General features: G+C 45.0%; 1 long non-coding RNA gene across 1 annotated transcript; it reads left to right on the forward strand.

Moving 5' to 3' along the window:
- Positions 1–4,117: 4,117 nt before the first annotated feature.
- On the forward strand, positions 4,118–6,040 carry LOC111767641 (uncharacterized). The gene is made up of 3 exons (XR_002799454.2): positions 4,118–4,251; positions 4,414–4,516; positions 5,858–6,040. It is a non-coding gene; the product is annotated as an uncharacterized lncRNA (long non-coding RNA).
- Positions 6,041–6,419: the final 379 nt, after the last annotated feature.

Here is a 6,419-nt window from a genome sequence, read left to right on the forward strand (position 1 = left end):
CAAATGCCCCCACTGGGGCTGGGGAGGGGGTCTGTAGTTTCCAATTCTTTTAAGCAGAGAGAGTGACTCTCGGCTGCAGGCACAAAATGTTTAAAAAAAGAAGCCAAGTTTATTTATAGGCAGCCAGCTCATGACCCTTTTCTCTTTTCCCATCAGGAAGGCCAAGGGGTGGGGGGGGGTGGTGGCTTCTCGGTGGCTCCTGTCCCTGATCAAGGCTTTCCTTGAAAGTCACAAAAACTAGGAAAGAGCCCGCCTCCACTGTAAAAACCGTATATGCTCATTACAAAACCAAAATTCATGCAGTACTGAGAAATATAAATAGAGAGAAGAATATATAGAAAGAGGAAAAGAGGAGAGAAAAAAATCTCCCGAACTCCTACTACCCAGAGATAATCACTGTTAACATTTTGATAAACGTTCTTCCGGATATTTCTAAATGGACGTTCACAGACACACACATGCACTCTCCCCCACACACACACTCACAATACTTTTTCAAACACACATGCACTCAAACAGTACTTATACACACATATACACCCCCACACACTCATACACACGCTTTCACACATGTACACACAATCATAATACTTTCCTATACACATATACACTCTCACACATACACACTTATACACCCACACCCACTTCTATGCAAATGAGATCGCATACTTCTTGTTCTCTTATTCTATAACCTGCTTTTTTACTCAGCATTATACCATGGTCCTTTTTCTGGGTCAACAAATTTAGAAATATCTCATCAATTTTAATGGCTGTTTAAAATTCCCCTGTGTGGTTAAAATGTACAATATTTAACCAGTTCCCTATTGGTGGACATTTAGGTTGATTTTGATGTTGATTGTAGAGAATGCTGCTATGAAAATCTCCAGTTACGTCTTGCGCCACATGTATAATTGACTGCTCATTTAAACATCTCTCTCTCTCTCTTTTTTTTAAGTACTGTACATAATTGTCTTTTTGGGGGTTGAGATGAGAAAATAAGCTGGCATTTCCTGAGACTTCTGAATCCTCTAGAAGAGTTCTTAGCATGGAAATGAAACCCAGGAGTGGGGCCCGAGTCAGTGCCGCTTAGATTTCCCAGATTACAAGAATCCCGAGGGATGCGGACTGGAAGTCCAGTTCCTGGGCGCTCTGGGACCTTTTGCATCAGTCTCCTCAGGGGCAAAAACAGAAGCACTGGCATAGGTGGGGACTGAGCGGCAGAGAGAAGCAGGAGGAAGCTGAGAGAACTCACAGAAATCACTGGCTGTATAACTGAGGTTTGGACCGAGTTTAAAAGAGTCACAGGGAGCCAGGAAATCAAAATACAGGGAGGTAGTGAGGTAAGTGTTAAGCACAAGTACAGAATGTGTTGGAGGCACTGAAAAGGCTCACCAGTCCTTGGAAGTCTGGGAAGGCTTCCCGGAGGAAGCCAACTCCAAGTAGGTGCTCTAAGGAGTCTTGGAGAGGGCCAGGGGATGGAAACAGGGGAAGGGGGTTCAGGGGACAGCATCCTGGGAAGAGGGAAGAGCTGTTACAGAGGCCAAGAGGGGAGAAGGGCACGGTATCTGCCTTCACTGAGCCCCAAATCTAGACAAACAAATAAACAGATAAGTTCAAAACACAGAGCTAAATGTGATGGCAATGGGGGCTCAACCAGTCGGGGAAGTGCTTGGGGTCTGATACAATTTACTGAAACCTGATGTTCTCCTGAAAAGCATTCTTCCCTCTGGCTCTTGGGGACCCAAAGGATTTTTCCTGGACCTCCAAAAACAATTCAGTGGTGTCTGCTTCAGTGCCTAGTAGCGTTGCCATTAAGGGTCTTCATCTTCCCGTGGCCAAGCTAGTAACTGAAGTAATTTACAAGACAGGACCAGAACTTGGGAGTGTAAACAAAGCCGGGACCCTCTGTGATGACTGATGGGCTTCTGTGAGAAGTGGGGAACAGCTTTGTAGCTGTCAAGAGAGCTGGGATTGTGAGGAGGAACCTGGGAAAAGGTCATTTTAAGAAACTGAAATGACCCTTAGAGTTGGTTTGACATGAACCTACCCAAAGGTTCTGGGACTTCAAAAATTCCCTCCTCAGCCTGTGGTGGTTTCTGGAATTTCTACCTCTAGCATGGGGTGAAGGAGTGAATGTGAATGATTACTTACACATGCAGCATGGAGTGGGCCAAGATTCTCCGAGTGTGGTTCATGAATCATCTGGAAGCTTCTAGAAGGGACATCCTTGGGTTCTAACTTGGACCCTTAGAATTGGACACTCCTGGCTGTTTATCTAGCATCCATCTCAGCTCTGCTCCCATCCTCTTCTCTTTCCTAAAAGAATCAAGATTTTGTGGTTCAATTGTACACCCCTCTCCCATGTCGTCATAAAACTCTGAGAAAACTAATCTTAGATATAATCTGACTACTTCCAAGGAATTGCTGTTTTCCTGCCCGTGATGGCTTCAAGAATGGGCATTTGACCCAGTGTGATCCAGCAAGAGGTAAAGGGAAGCCTGTTGAAAGCTCCAGAACAAATTTCCTCTTTCCTAAGAAAAAACCGTGGGAACAGATGGCCTTTCTTCTTCCTCTGGATGCTCTTGACTCTGAATGTTGTACCAGAACTGCCGCTACAGCCATTTGTGACTGCCTGGGGGTGAAGCCAACACGGAAGAGGGCAGAGAGAGGAGATGGAAAGAACCTGGGTTCTTGATGACATCACTGAGAGGCTGAATCAACCTCCCCTGGGCGTGACCTCTCTGTGGCCTTCCTGTTATGTGAGATAATGAACTCCTTTATTGTTTGAGTGGGACTTTCCGTTACTTGCAGCCAAAGCTCTCTAACCAATACACGCTCACTGAATCAGAATCTCCTGTCGCGAAACTGTCCCAGGTGATTCCCATGTACGCTTAAGTGTGGAAACCACTGGAGAGGTGGACGGGACACCAAACTGGCTCTCCCAGGTCTGAGTTCTGGCCCTGATTCTGCCATTAAATTGCTGAGCCACCTAGGGCAAGACATGTTCCCTGTCTGAGCCCCAGCTTCCTCTAGTGACAAAGGAGAGGTACACCCTAGAGATTCTCTTTATCATTGTGTTCTCCTGTCTTGGTAGAATGTGGTTCTAGGTGAGTACGGTGGGTTACCTGTGGCAGGAGAGAAGACCAAGGAAAAGATTTCACTAAAAGCTTTGACGTCAGTAGGGCAGAGCAGGAAGGGATGTTATGACTATTTTAAAGAAAAGCTGGCTGCAGACTTTCAGCTTTCTAGAGGTACGGCAAAATTAATCGCAGGGATTCGAAGGTTCTATTGTCTAGAAAAATGCCTTGATGGACATTTTGTTTCCAAAATGGGGTGCCTCCCCCAGCAGAGCCCGGATGAATGATGGTGAAATAAGAGAGGACTTCTTGGTGCTGCACTTTAGTGTGATGTGACAGAATCTTGCATTTCTAGCAGTCCATAGAAAAAGAAGGCGAGGGGTCCAGGAACAGAGCAGAAGGGAGATGTGGGCAGGGTCTAGGGAGGGAGAGCCCTGAGAAGGTGAAGGGTGGTGACCAGAGCCTCGGGGGGTGTGGCCAGAGAGGAATTTCCTGGGATGAGGAATGGTCCATAAATACCAGGACAGTGATGTCCACTGTCCATCTCACACTTGTCACTTGGCTGGTTTTGCACTGTAACTCCCCTCCCTCACCCCAAACCTTCAGGGAAAGTCTGCAATATACTTCCAATTCTTGCGGTTGGGTGCTTGGGGGAAATAAAGAAAGAATTGAGGGCCAGTTCAGTGTGATACGAAGATGTGTAGAAAGAGCATGGACATTTTTAGATTTTTAGAATCTGTCCACTCTACAGGAGCAGAAAAACTTCACAAGAAGTGACCAGGTGAGCTTGGTCCCTTCTCCTGAGAACCTCAGAACTACTGGGGGCTGGTCATTAAGTTCAACACAAAAAGTGGGCTGAGGGTTTGAGCCATTCTCCACGATGTTGTAGAGAAGGGTGATCCGGGATGCTGGCGGGCTGGAGGAACACCAGGGGCTGGTGATGTCGTAACAATGCGAACTCTTTTCAGAGAGTTTTATTGGGTCATTAGCCTATGTTATTCTTTCAATAGCCCTGTGAGATCGGTGAATTACTACACTCACTTTCAGATGTGGGATCTAAGGTTCAGAGAGGTTTCTCAACCTTCCTGATGTCTTCATAGCTTCCCAACTGGGTCTCTCCCTTCTGTACCCACATTTTGAAGCTTGGCTCCCCAATCCTCCACCAAGGAAAGGGGTACGTTCCCATCTCTGACTGGATTTGATCAGGGATGTGAAGGAGTAAAGTAACCACGGCAGATAAGAGGCTGTTTATTGAATCGATCTCCTTTTGAAGACATCTGACCAGGCCCTTGTCATCACCCAATTTTTCCAACTCTTGACTGGCTGATGTTTTCAGGTGAATGAGGATCCCAGACGAGGGTGGAACTTTATGACGTCAACATCCGCTTCCGAGGGCTGAAGATCTGCCTTCCCGACCAATGCGCATTACCTTTAAGCAGGTTGGTCTTCGGGAAACAGACCCAATGAAACCCTCCCATGAGACTGGGAGAGGCCGGCTCAGCCCTCCCCAGCCCTGCCTGGCACCTGTAAATGACCTGGGGGAGCAGTAATGAAGGCACAGTTGCTAAGAAACCAGGGTTGTGGCACAAACAGCTGAGGATTGCAGGCTGCTCTGCCATGATGGGGACAGCCATACACTCGCAAGGCCACAGCTGGCTACAGATGGAAACAATTGTGTTAAGGAAGCCACTATCCCCCACAGTCTTACTCAACTGCTCACTCTCCCTCCATTCCTACTGTCACATCCTGTTGATTCTACCTCAGCAAAACTTTCATATTAGCACCCTCTGCTTGACAGCTCTCCTCCCTGCCACTGGCTTATTTGTTCAGACTTATCATTTCTCATAGGGATTTTTGTCACAGCCCTTTACTGGCCTCCCAGCCTCCTGCTTCTAAATTCTCAGCCTTCTTTAACTGGCCATCAGAATTCTTTAATTGCCTCTTTTAGAGCCTCTCTTAGCTCTAGTTTCATGAAGAATACCCTTCGGCTTTGATTAAATCTTACTGTCTCTCATTTTATCTCCTGATTCCCATCATTCACTTTTCCATTACAAATGTCTTCATGACTTAAGAGCTTTTTAAGACCAGACTTCACTTGTAGATTCCAGGGGCAATTAGATAAGCAATAACGGGTATTAACACACCAGCAATTTTTCATTATTTTATATAGCTTAAAATTAACTCATATTAATATGGACCCAGCCACTAATTTCCACTTGAGGTTTACTTCCAAGCACTTTCTCTGTGTAGAGCACCAAGACAATCTCTACAGACACATAGGCTAGGCAGTTCTTGTTTAAGGGGCTGGTGTTACTTGCTGATAACTTTTTCTGGGACTTACATATTGTCTTCTGAATTGATAACTGCACACCATGGATTTTCTAGTTCTTGAAATGCTTCAACTAGAGTGCCTGAAATTGCCTCATTTTTGCCATTTTATTTCTAGAAATTCTCATGTTTTTTCTCTATGGCTGCTGTAACTAAGCAAGAAAGGCATTTGAAAAAGACTTCTGCTGAGGCACAAAGGAAATTTGAGTTTTCAATGTGGTCTGCTAGTCCTATATTTCATTTGTAAGAGTTTTCTTTGACTTTATTTTAAAGCAACAAGGTAAACCCGATTTTTAGTTCTAATAAGGCAACCTTGAAGTCTTGTTTCATTGAGGTTTAGGGTGGCGTGGTTTTGGAGAGTAAAGGAAAATCGGAGTCAGGATTTGAGTTCTGCTTTTGATATGTTCTACGGCCCTGGGCTATGACCTTTGCCCGTGTGTTTAATCCCAAAGGACTCAAGGTTCTGCCCTGTTAAATAGGAGAATGGTCCAAGATGAGCGACAGCAAATAGACTTCAACTCAAGTTCTCCGCGGATGGCCACCTGGAGCTCTATGTTGAGAAGAATTCTGAGGCTGAACACCATGATCAATTAATGATGTCTGTCATGGCTTCAGGATGGAGAGAAGCTATGCAGGTGCCACGTATTTTCCATTCTTTCTATATGATCTTCAAGCTGCTCTTCCAGCATGTAAAAATTTATGGTTCTAGTCTTACAAAATAATGAATCACTCAGGGGCCCTGTTACAATATCTCCAAAATGTTGGTTACTAATTTAAACCTAAAACAAACTACGATCCTGATTCAGCCATCACAATTTGGAGCAGTGACCTGTAGAGGATCTTTGACATTTGGGATTTGTTGTCTATCTTTTTGTGCTATATAGGCATCTTTCCACCTTTGACCACTTGATGTCAGAGACACTGACCTTATTCATCTCCCTCACTTTTAGTTGTTTAAGAGTAATTACTCTTAACATGACAATCACAGGGATGTGTCTTCCAAGACTTTGTGAG

Source organism: Equus caballus, chromosome 13, assembly GCF_041296265.1.
Source record: "Equus caballus isolate H_3958 breed thoroughbred chromosome 13, TB-T2T, whole genome shotgun sequence".
Taxonomy (NCBI): domain Eukaryota; kingdom Metazoa; phylum Chordata; class Mammalia; order Perissodactyla; family Equidae; genus Equus; species Equus caballus.